The 18,694-nt window shown below is 38.9% G+C and overlaps 1 protein-coding gene and 1 long non-coding RNA gene across 5 annotated transcripts in view; one reads left to right on the top strand and one right to left on the bottom strand.

Moving 5' to 3' along the window:
- Positions 1-15,048, bottom strand: part of CLGN (calmegin) — a 53,875-nt gene extending 38,827 nt beyond the window's left edge. Inside the window, exons 1-2 of one of the 3 annotated variants that reach the window (XM_005666858.3) lie at positions 14,911-15,048; positions 12,221-12,326 (exon numbers count right to left, since the gene is read on the bottom strand). The gene's annotated coding sequence lies outside the window, so the exon portion shown is untranslated. 3 annotated transcript variants of the gene reach the window in all.
- On the top strand, positions 12,333-18,567 carry LOC102162631. Of its 2 annotated transcripts, none has more exons than XR_002346762.1 (3): positions 12,333-14,606; positions 16,733-16,814; positions 17,439-18,567. It is a non-coding gene; the product is annotated as an uncharacterized LOC102162631 (long non-coding RNA). The 2 variants fall into 2 exon arrangements; XR_001298417.2 differs by lacking the exon at positions 12,333-14,606 and adding an exon at positions 15,119-15,353.

Below are 18,694 nucleotides of genomic sequence, written 5' to 3'. Positions count from 1 at the left end.
GTGTGGCAATTCTTGGTTATAAGTTGGTTGGGCATTCAGATGATCCACAGTACAGTTCTAGTACCATCAACATGAAAAAAAAAATATTGCTTTTAAAAGTAAATTCTTAGCGAGAACTCTCTAATCCTCCAGAACATATCTGTAGACCTATAGGGGTCTCCAAGAAACACAGAATTTATGAGCTAGCACGCTGCACCTGCCAGAATAGCTGTAATCAAAGAGAGATAATAACAAGTCTTGGGAGGATATGGAAAAACTGGAATCCTCATACACTGCTGGTAGGAATCTAAAATGAGCTTTGGAAAAGTGTGGCAGTTTTCAAAATGTTAAAAACAGAATTATCTCATGGCCTAGCAATTTTACTCCTAAATACCTACCAAAAGAAATGAAAATAAATGTCCAAATAAAAACTTAGAATATAAATGTTTAAAGAAATGTTTTTCATAATAGCCAAAAAGTGAAAACAACCCAAATGTCCATCAACTGATGAATGGATAAACAAAATGCGGAATATTCACACAACAGAATATTATTAGCAATAAAACAGAATGGAGCATTTATGTGTTACAAGATGAATTTCAAAAACATTATGCTGAGTGAGAGAAGTCAGTCATAAAAAAAGATATTGTATGATCCCATTTAAAAGAAGTAGGTAAATCCATAGAATTGGAACACAGATTAGTGATTGCCTAAAAGGAACGTTAAGAAAAGGGTTAATGGGTACAAAGTTTCTTTGGCAGTTAATAAAAATGTTCCAAAACTGCAATATGGTAATGATTGTGTAACTCCGTACATATGTTAAAACCCACTGAAATGCACTCATTAAACAGGTGAACTTGTAGGTATACAAATAACATATCAATTAAGCTGTTTCGTATTTTTTTGTTTTTTAATTTTATGGCTGCACCTGAGGTATATGGAAGTTCCTGGGCCAGGGATCGAATCCGAGCCACAGCTGGGACCTACACGGCAGCTTCAGCAATGCTGGATCCTTTTAACCCACTGTGCCGTCGAGGGATGGAACCCACTCCTCCAAAGCAACCCAAGCTACTGCAGTCGGATTCTTAAGCCACTGTGCCACAGTATGAACTCTATAATAAAGCTATTTTTAAAAAAGAAACATCAGACTATAAAAAGCATTTTTCCAGGAGTTCCCATCATGGCTCAGTGGAAACGAATCCGACTAGGAACCATGAGGTGATGGGTTTGATCCCTGGCCTTGCTCAATGGGATAAGGATCTGGCATTGCCATGAGCTGTGGTGTACATCAAGGACACGGCTCAGATCCCGCATTGCTGTGGCTGTGGCATAAGCCAGTGGCTACAGCTGTGATTGGACCTCCATATGCCACGGGTGTGGCCCTGGAAAGACAAAAAAAAAAAAAAAAAAAAAGCATTTTTCCATACAGTTAGCTCAAACAACCCTTTTTAATAGATCAAAACTCTACATGAATGTACAGGCCATTACCTTTGATTTCTTCTAAGGGCCACTGGCTAAAATTCTAAAGTTTACTTTGAAAATGCATGTTTATTTTTCATACCAGTACCACACTGTCTTGATGACTGCGGCTTTGTAATATTGCCTGAAGTCTGCGAGAGTTATGCCTTCTGCCTAGCTTTTGTTCCTCAGAATTGCTTTGGCAATTCTGGGTCTTTTGCGGTTCCATGCAAAGTTTTAGATTGTTTGTTCTAGTTCTGTGAAAACTGTCATAGGTAATTTGATAGGGACTGCACTGAATCTGTAGATTGCTTTGGGTAGTATGGCCATTTTTACAATATTAATTTTTCCAAACCAGGAGCATGGAATATCTTTCCGTTTCTTTACATCTTCTTTAATTTCCTTGATTAAAGTTTTATAGTTCTCGGCATATAGGTCCTTTACCTCCTTGGTCAGGTGTATTCCCAGGTATTTGATCTTTGGGGGTGCAATTTTAAAAGGTATTATATTTTTGCATTCCTTTTCTAATATTTCATTGTTAGTATACATAAATGCGACTGCTTTCTGAATGTTAATCTTATATCCTGCTACTTTGCTGAATTTGTTGATCAGTTCAAGTAGTTTTTGCGTTGAGTCCATGGGATTTTCTATATATACTATCATGTCATCTGCATACAGCGACAGTTTTACCTCCTCTCTTCCTATTTGGATGCCTTTTATTTCTTTTGTTTGCCTGATTGCTGTGGCTAGAACTTCCAATACTATGTTGAGTAACAGTGGGAAACCTTGTCTTGTTCCAGATTTTAGTGGGAAGGCTTTCAGCTTTCCTCCATTGAGTATTATATTTGCTGTGGGTTTGTCATAAATGGCTTTGATTATGTTAAGGTATCTTCCCTCTCTACCCACTTTGGTAAGAGTTTAATCATGAATGAATGTTGGACTTTGTCAAGTGCTTTTTCTGCATCAATTGAGATGACCATGTGGTTTCCGACTTTTCTTTTGTTAAGGTGGCATATGACATTAATTGATTTGCGTAGGTTGAACCATCCTTGTGAACCTAGGATGAATCCCACCTGGCTGTGGTGTATGATCTTTTTTATATGTTGTTGGATTTGGTTGGTTAAAATTTTGTTGAGAATTTTTACGTCTATATTCATCAAAGATACTGGCCTATGGTTTTCTTTTTTGGTGGTATCTTTATCTAGTTTTGGAATTAGGGTGATGGTGGCATCATAGAATGTCTTTGGGAGTGTTCCTTCTTCGACTTTTGAAAAAGTTTAAGGAGGATGGGTATAAATTCCTCTTTGTATGTTTGGTAGAATTGGCCTGTGAAACCATCTGATCCTGGATTTTACATGTAATGACATATTCAATTTCACTTCTAGTGACCAGTCTGTTCAGTTGATCTGTTTCTTCTTGATTCAGTTTTGGCAGGCTGTAAGTCTCTAGAAAGTTGTCCATTTCTTCCAGGTTGTCAAATTTGTCACCATACAATTGTTCATAGTATTCACAAATGGTTTTTTTGTATTTCTGTAGTATCTGTTGTGACTTCTTTTTCATTTCTTATTTCGTTTATTCGGGTTTTTTCTCTCCTCTTCTTGGTGCATCTAGCCAGAGGTTTGTCAATTTTGTTTACTTTTTCAAAGAACCAGCTCTTGGTTTTATTGATTTTTTACATACCAGTGGAACAGAACAGAGAACCAGGAAATAAACCCAGACACCTATGGTCAATTAATCTTTGACAAGGGAGGCAAGAACATAAAATGGGGAAAAGACAGTCTTTTCAGCAAGTATTGCTGGGAAACCTGGACAGCTGCATGTAAATCAATGAAACTAGAACACACCCTCACACCATGTACACAAATAAACTCAAAATGGCCGAAAGACTTAAATATGAGACAAGACACCATCAAACTCCTGGAAGACAACATACAGGCAAAACATTCTCTGACATCAACCTTGCAAATGTTTTCTCAGGTCAGTCTCCCAAAGCAACAGAAATAAAAGCAAAAATAAACCAATAGGACCTAATCAAACTGACAAGCTTCTGCACAGCAAAGGAAACCAAAAAGAAAACAAAAAGACAACCTACAGAATGGCAGAATATAGTTTCAAATGATGCAAATGACGAGAGCTTAATCTCTAAAATATAAAAACAACTTATACAACTCAACAGCAAAAAGGCCAACAACCCAATGGAAAAATGGGCAAAAGACCTGAATAGATATTTCTCCAAAGAAGATATACAGAGGGCCAACAAGCACATGAAAAAATGCTCAACATCCCTGAGTAGTAGAGAAATAAAAATGAAAACTACCATGAGATATCACCTCACACCAGTCAGAATGGCCATCATTAACAAGTCCACAAATAACAAATGCTGGAGGGGGTGTGGAGAAAAGGGAACCCTCCTGCACTGTTGGTGGGAATGTAAGCTGGTACAAACACTATGAAGAACAGTATGGAGGTACCTGAGAAAACTATACACAGAACTATCATATGACCCAGCAATCCCACTCTTGGGCATATATCTGGACAAAACTTTCCTTAAAAAAGACACATGCACCTGCATGTTCATAGCAGCTCTATTCACAATAGCCAAGACATGGAAACAACCCAAATGTCCATCGACAGATGATTGGATTAGGAAGAGGTGGTGTATATACACAATGGAATACTACTCAGCTACAAAAAAGAATAAACTAATGCCATTTGCAGCAACATGGATGGAACTAGAGACTCTCACACTGAGTGAAGTAAGTCAGAAAGAGAAAGACAAATACCATATGATATCACTTATATCTGGAATCTAATATATGGCACAAATGAACCTTTCCACAGAAAAGAAAGTCATGGACTTGAAGAACAGACTTGTGGTTGCCAAGGGGGAGGGGGAGGGAGTGGGATGGATGGGGTGCTTGGGGTTAATAGATGCAGATTATTGCCTTTGGAAAGGATTAACAATGAGATCCTGCTGTGTAGCACTGGAAACTATGTCTGATCACTTATGATGGCACATGATAATGTGAGAAAAAGAATGTGTGCATGTATGTGTAACTGGGTCACCATGTTGTACAGCAGAAAATTGAGAGAACACGGTAAACCAGATATAATGGGGAAAAAAATAAAATCATAAAGAGAAAAAAAAAAAAAGAAAATGCATGTTTAAAAAAATCATAGGAGTTCTCATTGTGGTTCAGTGGTAACAAAGCTGACTAGTATCCATGAGGATGTGGGTTCAATCCCTGGCCTCGCTCAGTGGGTTAAGGATCCGGCATTGCCATGAGCTGTGGTGCAGGTCACAGACACGGCTCGGATCCTGCATTGCTGTGGCTGTGGGAGCTACAGTTCCAATTCAACCCCTTGCCTGGGAACTTCCATATGCCATGGGTGCAGCCCTAAAAAGACAAAAAAAGAAAAAAAAAATCATAGAAACATTCTATATTAAAAGATGTGTTAATGCCACCATTTTTTGGACAAAGACATACAGAAAATGATGTATACTAATTGTAATTAGAACAGTTTAATCTCTCTTGAGTCACGGGATAGAAAGTAAATATAAAAGGATCAATGTGACTCAATAAATAGTAAGGTTATTGTGTCTTTTTTTGTTTGTTTTGGCTAAGACTGCATCATATGGAAGTTCTCCAGGCCAGGGATCAAATCTGCACCACAGCAGCCATGCAAGCTGCTGCAGTGACAACCCCGGATCCTTAACTTGCTGCACCACAAGGGTACTCCTCTTTTTGAAGTTTTGAGTAACTTCTGTACTGTTTTTCATAGTGACTGTACCAGCTTACCTTGTCATCAAAGTCTTACAATGATTCCCTTTTTTTTCCCCCATACCCTTGCCAAAATTTATTTCACAGGGGACTGCAGGGTAGGAGTTTTTAAATTTTTCACATATTGGCACAGGAATGAGTACATCTGCAAACTGCTTATCAATCATTAATAACCCTAAAGCTTCAGAGTTCTAAAAGTCTAAGAGCTTTCCATGACTTACAGAATGGAGTAATGGTGTTTCTCTAGACTATCAATAACATCTGAATAAAAGAGAAATGCATAAATATAATAACAGCAGTAATAATTTTCATATATCTTTAGCCTCATATTTTCTTCTTTAACATGAAAAAAATTAATTTGTTGAAAAAACATTTTCTATGTTCTTTGTTTGCGCTCTGGTGGACTGGACTACCAGGGAAGAATTACAGGGAAGCCAAGCAGGCACTGCTCTCTCTGAGCACCTACTCTTACTTAAGCCAATTTTGTATGCTTTCTGTATTCCAGTTCTTCCTAACTTTCCTTCAGAAATAGTTGCCAAAGCTTCAGAAGAAAAGTTTAGAAAACCCTTTATCAGGAAGGATTATCCCTTCTCTGAAGTTCCATGACAATGATCATTCACTTGCATAAAGGAGGTGGCTAACTTAAATCTTTGCAGCCCAGAACATCAATAGGCTAGGCATTATTACTCCCAATCTAAAACTGCAAATAAAGACAAAAAAACCTGGTTAAATGTTCATGATTGAAATGTGAGACAAGATGAGAATCCAAAACTTTCCATCAATATACCATGCTACCTCCTATTTTAATCTTATCCCATTGGATTATTATACATTTACTGATAAAACAATGGGGGAAAAATCACAAAAATGGTAACAGTATATATTTTCAAACTTCTTAGAAATTTCCAAAATTTAGGTGATTATTAAGCTATGAAGCTATTTACCCAGAAATGGTCATAATAAGTGAATAAACTGCAAATGGACATTAACCATTTTGCAGACAATGCAGTTCTATAGGAAAATAGTCTCCATTAAGAAAATGATACGATCCAAAGTTGTTGCTATTCTCCAAAAAAAAAAAAAAAAAAAAAAAAAAAAAAATCAAAAACACATACCTAACCATTGCTGCCTAATTCTGAAGTATCCCACCATTATACAGTGGTGTACCAGCTGATAAACGAGAATCACATCATGAAGTTCACGGTACTACTTCAAAGTCTACCACACTATGCTGCCAACATGTCATCAAGCTTCAAACAAAACTGTGAGGTTTGTCACATATCATTTCCGAAGAAGCGAGGTAAGATATTTCTAAGTCTGCACTGGAGCCTGACGATGGGGTAATTTACAACACAATGAAGTAACTAATTGTGCAGTTTAAAAATTTTTTTAATTTAAAAAGTTATCATTCAAGCCAATTTTAACTGCTCAGTTTAGCAGTACTAAGTACATTCACACTGTTGTACAACCTATCTCCAGAACTCTTTCCATCTTACAACACTTAAAACCCTATACCCTCTAAATAATAACTCTTCTAATTCCCTTTCTCCCAAACTCCAGGCAAACTCATTGTTAGTTCTAACAATTTTGGGAGGCATTTTCAGGTTTTTCTATATGTAAGATTATGTTGCCTATGAACAGATATAATTTTACTTCTTCCTTTTCAATTTGGATGTCTTTATTTTTCTTACCTAATCACTTTGGCTAGGACTTCCAGTACCATGTTGACTTGAAGTGACAAAAGCAGCATCCTTGTCTTGTTCCAGATCTTAGAAGAAAAGCTTTCAGTCTTTTACCACTGAGTATGGTACCAGCAGTTGGTTTTTTTCAGAAATAGCCTTTATTACATGAAATTGTTTCTTTCTTTTCACACTTAATATATTGAGTTTTTATCATAAAATAGTGCTGAGATATTAAATGCTGTTTCTGCATCAATTGGGATGATCATATGGTTTTCTTCCCTCCATTCTGACAATGAGTTTTCATGTGTTTAACCATCCTTGCATTCCAGGAATAAATGCCACTTGATCATGCTGTATAAGTCTTTTAATGTGCTTTTGAATTTTGTTTGCTAGTATTTTGTTAAGGATTTTTGAAACAATATTCATCAGGTATATTGGTTTGTAGTTCTTGTGTAGTTTCTTTGACTGGTTTTGGTATTAGGGTAATGCTGCCCAGAAAGAACAAGTCTGGAAGTGTTCCCTTCTCTTCAATGTTTTGGAACAGCTTCAGGAGAATTGGTATTAACTAATTTTTCTTTCAGTGTTTGCTAGAACTCCCCAATTAAGCCATCTGCTCCTGGGCTTTTGTTGAAATATTTTGTGTCTGTGTATGTGTGTGTTTTAAAGAGTACAGTTGATTTACAGTGTTGTGACAGTTTCTCAGTACAGCATAGTGAAAGGTTTTTGATGACTGATTCAATTCCCTTACTAAAGTTCTGTTCAGATTTCCTATAATATCATGATTTGGTCTTAATAGGTAGTACATTTCTAGGAATTTGTCCATTTCATCTAGGTTATCCAGTTTGTTAGCATATAACTGTTTATAGTATTCTCTTATAATATTTTTATAACTATATAATCAGTTATAATGTTCCCTCATTCATTTCTGATTTTAGTTATTTGAATCTTCTCTTTTACTTCAATCTAGTTAAAGGTTTATCAATTTTGTTCCTCTTTTCAAAGAACCAACTCTTGGTTTCGCAGATTTCTCTATTGTTTATCTACTCTCTATTTCATTTATCTCTCATTTCATCTTTATTATTTCCTTCCTTCTGCTAGCTGTAGGTTTTTCTAGTTCCTTAAGGTATAAAAATTAGGTTACTAGTTAAAAAAATTTTTTGGGGGGGCCAGGTCCATGGCATGTAGAATTTTCAGTGTCAGGGAATTCCCTCTGCTACAGCAGTGACCCAAGCCACAGCAGTGACAATGCTGGATCCTCAATCTGTTGAACTACCAGGGAACAAAAAGATTTTTCCCTTTTAATGTTTTTATAGCTATAAATTTCCCTCTTAACATTGTTTTCACTCTATACCATAAGTTTTCATCTGTTGTGTTTCTGTTTTCATTTATCTTAAGATATTTTCTAATTTCCTTGTGATTTCTTCTTTGACCCTCTGGTTGTTTAAAAGTGTGTTATTTAATTTTCACATATTTGTGGGTTTTCCTGCTTTCCTTCTGCTACTGATTTCTAGTTTCATTACACTGTAACTGGAAAAGATACTCTGAATGATTTCACCTTTTAGAAATGTACTAAGACCTGTTTTGTGGCCTAAACTATTGTCTATCCTAGGGAATACTCCATGTGCACTTAAGAAAAAATAAGTAATAAGTAATTTCATCAATAGTCATTTGGGATATTGATCTATAGTGTTGTCTTTGCCTGGCTTTTGTATCTGGGTAATGCTGTACTCACAGAATGAGTTTGGAAATGATCCCGTCTGTTCAACTTTTTGGAAGAGTTTGAGGAAGATGGGCATTAATTTTTTTTCTGCTATTGTTAGGTAAATTGTTCTGTGTATGACTATTAGGTCCAATTGCTCTATAATGTTGTTCAAGTCTTTTAATTCCTTATTGAGTTATATAGCTGTCCTAAGATATATAGTTTTAGTACACCAAGAATGTGTTTATATAACATAGAACACCTAGCACTGATGCTATGCACCCCTCCTTATAAATTATAAAAGATAGCAAGCCCAGGAGTCTAAGCTTCCTGTTTATTCCCTACTCCATACAAGCTGTTGAAATCACAAAATATTTGCACCTTCTTGAAGAAGAGAGGCACTGGGGAAGCATATCCATTTGCATATCTCTTTGATCTCATGTATGTTCTCTGCACTGCCTTTGGGCTGGTTCAATAACAAACTGAATTATAAGTAACTTTGGCCAAGTATGAGATACGTAATCTTTGAAACCAAAATCAAGGAGCTTGAACTACTTTGAAGAATGTTACCAACATCACCAAAAAGCCCTACTAAATCTCCACCGCCAGCTCCAAGTCACAAATTTTAAAGTGCAGCTCACTTACTAGTACTGACATAATGCTCAAATCCCACATCGAAGGTAGTTAGAGCACTAAAAGAAAGACAATCACAGGGTATAAAGTGTGGGAGAAATTGCTGGCTGAATCCTTATATAATAGATGTCTTTTACTATGGTTTTATGAGAGAGAAATCCTTATGTCAATGCTTCTAACATTGGCCCTCCAAAGTTTTTACAACATTGTTAAAACTTAACATATACGACCACTATGGAAAACAGTATGGAGGCACCTCCGAAAACTAAATACAGTACTACCACATGACCCAGCAATCCCACTCCTTGGGATATATCCAGACAACTGTCATTGAAAAAGATAAATGCATCCCAATGTGCACTGCAGCACTATTCACAATAGCCAAGACATGGAAACAACCTAAATGTCCATCAACAGATGAATGGATTAAGAAGATGTGGTGGGTGTGTATACACACACATACTCTGGAATACTATTCAGCCATAAAAAGAACAAAATAATGCCATTTGCAGCAACACGGATGGAACTAGACACTCTCATACTAAGTGAAGTAAGTCAGAGAAAGACAAATACCATATGATATCACATATCTGGAATCTAACATATGGCACAAATGAATCCATCCACAGAAAAGAAATAAACTCATGGACTTGGAGAACAGACTTGTGGTTGCCAAGGAGGAGGGGGAGGGAATGGGATGGACTGGGAGTTTGGTGTTAGTAGATGCAAACTATTGCATTTGGAGTGGATATGCAATGAGATCCTACTGTTTAGGACATGGAATTATATCTAGTCACTTGCGATGGAATATGAAGAAAATAATGTGAGAAAAAGAATGTGTGTGTATACATATATATATATTAAAAAAACTGGGTCACTTTGCTGTACAGCAGAAGTTGACAGAACATTGTAAATCAACTATAATATAAAAAATAAAAATCTTAAAAAAACAACATAATTAAAGCATTCCTATAGAGAGAGAAGAAAATAATCTAGGAAGTTTGCAGTTTTATAATCTAATTTAATATGGGAGAAGTAATCATATTTTTCAGTTCTACTCTATATCATGAACAAATATCTCATTGTTATTTCAGAATCTTGCTATAGACATGCTGCATTTTAACAACATAATACTTAATTTGCTAGAAAAGATAATAAACAAAAAATTAGATTAAAAATTGTTAACACATCACAAAAATAGAACCAGACAAATTTTTCCCAAAATTAAAGGGTACTCTTAGAACTACCTGGCTATGTAGCACAAAGTTTACTTTGAAGGATTAAAAATAAGGTGGAGAGGTAGGTAACAGTGCCATCTTAAAGAGGCAGCATCCTTCCAAAGAAGCTACAAGACTCTTTGAAATGCAGGTACCTTCTCACAGAAGAAATGAGCATGCTTCAGTATAAGCTGGACCAGGGACTGATTAATTCTGTTTCTAACATTTAGGACAGGTTAGCCAGTAGGTAATAAAATGCATCATTTATGAATTCATTTAACAAATAATTATGGTTGTCAATTATGTGCCAGGCATGATGTTAGACACTGAATTTATAGTAATTAGTAAAACATACGTGGCTCCTCATCTCAAAGAGCTTATAGTCTAGGATGGAAAGCAAGGGTTAAAACAAATAACCCAGGTATAACATGTAAACTGTAATTAGTGACAGGTAAGTAAAGAGGTTGTAAGTGTTGGTGATTGGGGAGTTGTATTTACATGGTGGGGGAAGAATGCCTCCCTGAGAAAATCATAGTCAAAGTGAGGTGCAAAGTATACAAAGGATTGATTTCCCCAGGACCAAGGACAAAAGCTGCACTAGAGAGAGGAATTGAAAAAGGAAAAGTGGAACAAGGAGAATAGGAGGTGCTGTTTCAAGTACTTAGTATGTTTTAAGAATGTTAATTCCAATCCTTACAGCTACTCTGTGGTGAAAGTATTAATACCCCATTATTCACAAAGAAAGCAAGGCTCAAGGAGGTTAAGTAACTTACTCAAGAAAACAGAATGCTACTAAATAGCAAAGGCAAGACTCAAAGTTAGGTCTAGCTTCAAACTCTACATTCCTTTCATCAAGGCTCTAAAGGTAGAAGAGGTTTAACAATTTAGCCCTCACTAAATGGCTCTAAGGTTCTAAGCCTATAAAACAGGTTAAATATTTTCTTAGTATGTTCCATCATTTAGACGCACATTCCAGTTTCTGTGGGTTTTATACTTTAAAAGCAATATTTTGATGTATGACCAAATTATATTTTATGCACATATATCTAGCCAGCTGGTTCAATGGCCTTTAAAAGCTTTCCAGCAAAGATTTTAAAGCAGCTTAAGGCTACATAAAAATATAAGAACAACTTCATGGTATTACTTTATATTCCTATGACACTAAAATTTTACAGTGTTCACACAAAGTTCAAGCTATTTAAGATAATACTTGCATTTTAGTTACAAAGATTAAGGATAAACAGTAAGGCTTATCACATGCTAGATAACAAATATTTCTAGGTGTCATCTTTCCTTAACAAAAGCATCTAGAAAAAAAAAATCTCCATTAACTGTGAATACTTTTAACTTCCCATCATAGACAGAACGATGACCCCCTAAAGATATCCACACCCTAAGATTTGGGTTCCTTCACATAGCAAAGGGGGCTTTTTTTACATAGAATTAAGGTTGTTAATCAGCTGATCCCAAAATTGGAATTGTTAATTAACTGACCCTAAAATTGGTAGAGTGTCCCGGATTATGCAGATAGACCTAACATAATTCCTTTTCCCTTACAAGTGGAAAATGAAGTCAGTGAGAGAGGGCAGAAGAGATATGAAGAGTGAGAAGGACTTCACCCACCATGAGGACCTTGAAGATGGAGAGGGGGCCATGAGCCAAGGAATGTGGGTGCTCTCCAGAAGCTGAAAACAAACCCTCAGCTGACAGTCAACAAGGAAACAAGAACCTCAGTCCTACAACCAAAAGGAACTGAATTCTGCTACCAACCTGAATAAGCAAGGAAGCAGAATCTTCCCAGTGCTTCTAGTAAGGGATGTCTGTCAACACCTTGATGTTAGTTTGGTGAGACCTGTCAGTCTTCTGACCTATAGGACTGTGAGAAAATAAATTCATGCTGCATTAAGCTGTTAAACTTGTGGTTATTTGTTATGGTATCAATGAAAAATTAATAATTATTCCTGTACTTGATTCTAGCTTCTTAGAAACAGTTCCTACAAACCAAGGCTTAGCTGGTAAATGCAACAGCATTTTTCAGCCCTACAGCTCAGTGCTCACTCTTGACCTTGCTGAAGCCCTGCCTCCTTTCTGAAGCCCTTTCCTCCCTGGGTGTCTATGATGCTTTCCCCACTCTTGGTCCTCTTCATTTGCTCTGACACCCTCAGGGGTTCTTTCTCCAATCTTCTGTAAATGTTGCTATTCCTCAAGGTTCTGTCCCCAGGCTTTCTTCCTACCTTATTTGTACTCCAGACTTCTAACTATAAAAGCTAGCTAAAGACTCCCAAATCTTATCCACAGCACAGAAACTACTCTTTAGTTTCAAATCACTATCCATCTTGAAGGGTGTCCCCAAACCTCCATTAATTTCAACCTGGTCTTTCCTTCCAAACCAGTTCTCTATTTCCTTAACTCCCTTCTCCCATGAACTGCCCTCCAGTCAACCAAATCAGCCAAGTTACTCTGCCATTATCTTAAGACTACTCTTTCTCCCTACATCATTGGTAACTACATGCATTTGTGTATTTCTTGAATGTCTCTTTCTGTCCCAATGCCACAGCCTAATTTAGGAATCCATCATTTCTGAAAAGGATTAGTAAACTCCCACTTTGCTTCTTCACTTCCAGTCTAGCCAAGAGATCTATCCTCCACCTTCTCTCCAGCATGAATTTTCTAAAAAGTCTTACTTAACTACCTGTTTATAAAAGTGTCCAAGAGTTCTCAGTAGTTCTCAGCATAAATTCTGCCCTTTTAGGACTAATTTCTTTCAGTCTTAAAACTCATCTATTAACACATTCATGCTTCTCTATATGCTATTTCTCATAACTGAGATGCCTTTCTGCCATTCAGTTTTATCGGCTGACTGACACTATGCCTCAAAAGCAGTGTTTGAAAAATCACTAAATTTTTTTTTGGGGGGGGGAAATCACATAAAAGTGTAAAGCGAAAATAATAATGTGTTCTTAAATCTCAAAAAAATAAAAAGTTTTAGTAGTCACACAGTTTGAACTACAAAATAAAGCTTCAAAATGAGCTTCAACTTCATAGCTCAACTACAATATGATAGAATGTAGTCTGAACATGGCACTGTAGCACCAAGTTTCATGTTCTTTTATTTAAAAGGCAAGGGTTTAAAACTGTTCCAAGTGGTTTTTTTAAGTTGTCAAGGGAAAAGGTTAAGCTAGATGATCTAAAGGTTCATTAAAGTTGATACTTCTAGCTTTTTCGTTAACAGCACTAAAACTTATTAGGTTCTGAAAACAAACAATAGTACTGCTCCATTTCTACAGATCCATTAGCACACTCATTCCCTCCCAATAACTAACTTTATCAACTAGATAATGAATACAGTCTATCTTCGAAGGATTTCGCAATAAGGTCTAAATGTGGTCTTAAGAACCAATAAGATGTGAAGACAAAACTGAAAAGAGATCAGCCGATTACCCAAAGGAGGGCTACCTCAAGTGATTAAATGACCCAGAGTGACATAAAAGGTTTAAAGCAAGCAAAATCACAAGGCTAGACCAGGATTTTGATGGCTTTTATGTATCAAAAAAATTCAACATAAATTAACTCTTCTAATTTGAGAGTTCTTTCCATGACCATTCAATTCACTTTCTCCTTTCAGAACTTAGGGGCTTGGGGCTTTTAAGTCCCAAGCAAACGCCTCCTCCTTATTGCTTGGGCAGGTGCTATAAATAAAATCAACTAAAGTATCTGATCGTAAACGGGCTTTCGGCGATAATAAGTCTCCAGTAATTAGCGCTTCGTTGGATTCAACACAAGCCTCTCGCTCCCTCCCCAGCGGCGCGCACATGGCTCCAGGGAGCTCATCAAGAGAGCGGCCCGGAGTTACAGGCCCCCACCGCTGTAAGGGTTAGGTCCCTTGGCCTTTAGAGGTGGGGAGGGCGTAGGCGCAGCCTTTTTTGGGTCTGTTCGCTTTTTCTGTGAGAAGTAGCCGACGGAGTGAGCAGCGCCGGGAGGCTACCGGGGAGCCCCCCTCTCCATTCATCCCTCGGGAACGCGCACCGGGGCTCGAGCGAGGAACCGGCCGAAATGGCAACCGCTGGAATAACCGACGGCTCCCTGGGGGCCCTTAACCCGCAGGAAGAGCTCCGGCTTGGGGGGACACCTGGAATTCCCCGCGCCAGCGCAGCAGGTGAGCACAGAAGTTCCAGAGAACCCAACGGACCCCAAGCGGCCTCAAATCCCACCGCCCGGGGCCGGCCTTCCTACTCCCGAAGCCGGGAGAGCCCGCCCAACCCCCACCCCACACTGACTGCACCGGCGTCCCCGAACTCAACACCCACCCCCTTGCTGGCCCAACTCGTTCCGCCGGCGGGTTGCCAAAGAAAGGCGTGGGGCGCAGGAACCCTCGCCTTGAGGGAAGGTTTGGGGACTCCGACTGCTCACCCCAGCTCGAGCGCAGAGGGACGCAGGAAAATAGCCAAATGACCACGCACCTGTCTTGCGGGCCTGTTTTCGGCAGTGGCAGCTCAGATGTCCCAATCGCTGCCACTTGGTCCCTGCGTCTCCCTAGACCAATCCCGCAGGCATCCGCGGAGCAGCGACTGCTAACTGCGCATGCGCGTGCGGCGGCTGGCGGGCGGGGGAGACGGCGGCGGGTGGCGCACGCCTCGCGCACCTTCACGGAGGGGCTCAACCGCCGCTGAGGGGCGCCGCTCCGCCCCCGCGCGCCACGGATGCCGCCCACCACGCGCTGCGCTGCCCCTGCGGGCCAGTTGCAGCGCGGATCCCGCTCCAGGGTTGACCTGGGAGGAATTCCCCGTTATCCATCCAAAGACTTCCCTCCCAAGGAGCGCCTGCCCCCTGCAATGAGGCTCTGCATCCTGTTGCACATAATTGGGCCCTGAATTTTATGTAAATCACGTGTGAACGGCATCGGGTTAGTATGCCAGGCCTTTCCTAGCGTTCTAGATGCTCTGAGAAGTTATTGCGGTAAGCAGGGAGGCTTAACTATTTCGTGACTGTATGTATATGATATACCTATATTAAATATTAACGTAATGAATGCATTGTTTTTTTTCTCGAAATAAGAATTGTTTAACTAATAAGAACAGCTGCTGTTAAGAACTGCTCCTGGAGTTCCCTGAATGGCTTAGAGAGTTAAGGATACAGCATTGTCACTGCTGTTATGGGGTTAGATCCCGGCCCCTCGGAACTTACTACGTGTCCTAGATTTGGCAGAACAAAACAACAAAGAACTGATGCTGTTTTATTGTGCTCGCTGTGCTCTAAGGGTTTACATTCATCTCATTTAACCGTCCCAACAACTCAGGAAGAAACTGAAGATGATTACTTGCCTTTAACTAGTAAATGGTGGAAATAGAGTTCAGATTCAGGTCTGTCTCTCTTAGAGCCTATGATTTTTAACCAACACACTAAAAATAAAAATACAGGATAAACATAGTACTGAATCACAAGCTTCTTTGCCCCACAGATGTTGGATCATGTAGCTCTTGCTACTTATGTTTTGTTTTGGTTTTTTTTTTTTGTCTTTTTGCCATTTCTTGGGCTGCTCCCGCGGCATATGGAGGTTCCCAGGCTAGGGGTCTAATCGGAGCTGTAGCTGCCGGGCCTACGCCAGAGCCACAGCAACTCGGGATCTGAGCCACGTCTGCGACCTACACCACAGCTCACCGCAACGCCGGATCCTTAACCCACTGAGCAAGGCCAGGGATCAAACCCGCAATCTCATGGTTCCTAGTCGGATTAGTTAACCACTGTGCCAGGACGGGAACTCCGCTACTTATGTTTGATAGTAAATTTTGACTTTGATTTTGGCATTATCACTATTTCAGTTTTATTGGAAGAATAAAATATTTCACTTGTGATACCTCTGTTAAAGAGTCTCAGTTAAAGGAATTGATGGTGTGCCAAGCACAAGATGTGATTATTGGCTAGATATCAAGATCATTGAGTTCCCATTGTAGCTAAGCAGGTTCCTAGGTTGTCTGTCTGAAGATGCGGCTTCTATCACTGGCCTCAAGGAGTGGATTAAGGATCCTGCAGTAGCCGGTAGCTTGGGGGTAGGTGGCAGAAGCAGCTGGGACCCAGTGTTGCCATGGCTCTGGCCTACCTCCCAGATGCAACTCTGATTAGACCCCTTGCCTGAGAATTTCCATGTGTAGATGCAGCCGTATTTCTAAACTTTTGATGCTGTCATCGTCTGGAATGTATTTGTGTTTAACTTATGGGTTTTAAAAAGACAAATTTATTTGAGGTCCTTTGTAACAATTTTGTTTTCTTAATATCTTTCTTTAGGCTTTCCAACTTCTGTTACACAACATGGAGTTCTTGTTTGGCGGAGCAGAAACAAATCTGACTAGGAACCATGAGGTTGCAGGTTTGATACCTGGCCTTGCTCAATGGGTTAAGGATCTGGCATGGCTGTGGTGTAGGCCGGCAGCTCTAGCTCAGATTAGACCCCTAGCCTGGGAACCTCCATATGCTAGGGGTGTGGCCCTAAAAAGCAAAAATAAAAATTCTGTGGCCCGTAACAGATAACATTTGACTTTTTAGAAAATAATTTCTGAACGATCCATTCAAAGTTTACAGTGAAGAAGCCAAAAGCTAAAAATTTAAGGAACAAGAAATCTGAGCTAAATAGGCCATTAACCTGCCATTTATGTGAAGATTTATTGAAACTCTGAGATGCTTATACTTAGCTTAGTCATTCTTAGAATGTTGAAGGAATACCTATTTATCTATTTTAATAATTTAATAGAAATTCAGAATAGAAAGCTCAAGTGTTTTCGTGGATTTCTTACTGAGAATCTTGTAAACATTTATGGAGCATTTATCTTCTGTATGCTAAGCTGTGAGTGAAAATATTGGGGATGCGAAGATAACTACATCCTGCTTTCAAATAGATAATATAGTTAGAAAAATAGACATATAATCTGTTATCCAACATTTTAGAAACAGAGAATTGATTGAAATTAAAAGGTGTGTATTTGGGATTTGTTAGGACTCCAGCCTGGAGACACAGATTTGAAGAAGCACTTGAATTGTGTTCTGATGATTACAAAATGAGAGAGGCTTACAAAACCGAAAGAAGTTGCATCAAGTTGATATCAAGAATTGCTGGGAGCCACAAAGTGGCTAAGAAGAATAATCCTGCGTGAGGCCTAACTGTAAGCAAAGCTACAGCAGAGGCTGAAGAAACTGAAGCTGCAAAGCAGTTTCGAAGAATCCCCCAGCTGATGCTGTTTAGTAAAAATTCCTGAAATATGATTTCCTCTTCTATTCTTGCGCTTCTTTCCTGTCTGACGTTTATGTGTGTTGTGAGTCATCCTTGGCTCATAATATGGGAACCTTCTCAAATTCCTGAGCGTCACCCAAGCATGGGCCATTACCTACTTATAAACCTAAGCCCTTGTCAAATAGGTTGAAAACAATTGAACTACGCATAAAGAACTTTCCTAAGAATGGGAAGTTTCCTTTCAGAGGAGTAATAGTAAATATTACGCAGAACTGCCACATAAGCCTGGGGATTTTGTTGGACTTTGGTCCGTCCCCATGGAGACAGATTAGGGGGTGGTTTCGGTGTTGCCCATGGCCCAACAATTGTGGATACTATGAGGCAAGATATTTTTTTCTACAGTAAATGCTACCTGTTGGGACCCAGCAGGTGGAAATTATTATAATTGGCAAGATTCTTTTGATATATAGATTTTATAATTAATAAAGATTTCTGTAATAGGTAAGGTTTATTTAAGACAGTTTATGTTCCCACAACCTGTTAATGGTCTGAGGTCAGCCTGACCTCGAAAGCAAGCCATGTGTGAATACCCCACTCCCCATTAATGGCTGTTCATGCCTGCTAGAGGAGCACAATAGGTAGCTTGAGGCAAGAATATCACCTTATGCCAAATCATTGTTAAAGCAAAAATTAGATACCTATTATTCTGCTTGCTATTAACTTATTTTCTAAGAATAAAGTACAGTTTGTACGTATTTTTTATGTAATCTTTAAAATTTAAAAGAATAGTTTGGAATAATAAATTAGCATATATTGTTGTTTTGTATAATCATGCACAAGAGTAAAATGTATAAAAGCTGATGCTCTTCTTTCAATAAATGGGTCATCTGCAGCACTTGCTGAGGGAGCTGGCTCCAATTCTTTCCGCGCCTGTTTGTAGCCCCTCCTCCTGTTCATTGTCTCCTGGCTGCTGGGCTGGACCCCGGCAAAGAATGATAATTAGAGCTGGCAAGCAATAAGGA

The sequence above is a fragment of the Sus scrofa genome, chromosome 8 (assembly GCF_000003025.6).
Source record: "Sus scrofa isolate TJ Tabasco breed Duroc chromosome 8, Sscrofa11.1, whole genome shotgun sequence".
NCBI lineage: Eukaryota > Metazoa > Chordata > Mammalia > Artiodactyla > Suidae > Sus > Sus scrofa.
Note: the sequence above shows the minus strand (reverse complement) of the source record. Positions and strands in the feature narration are given on the sequence as shown.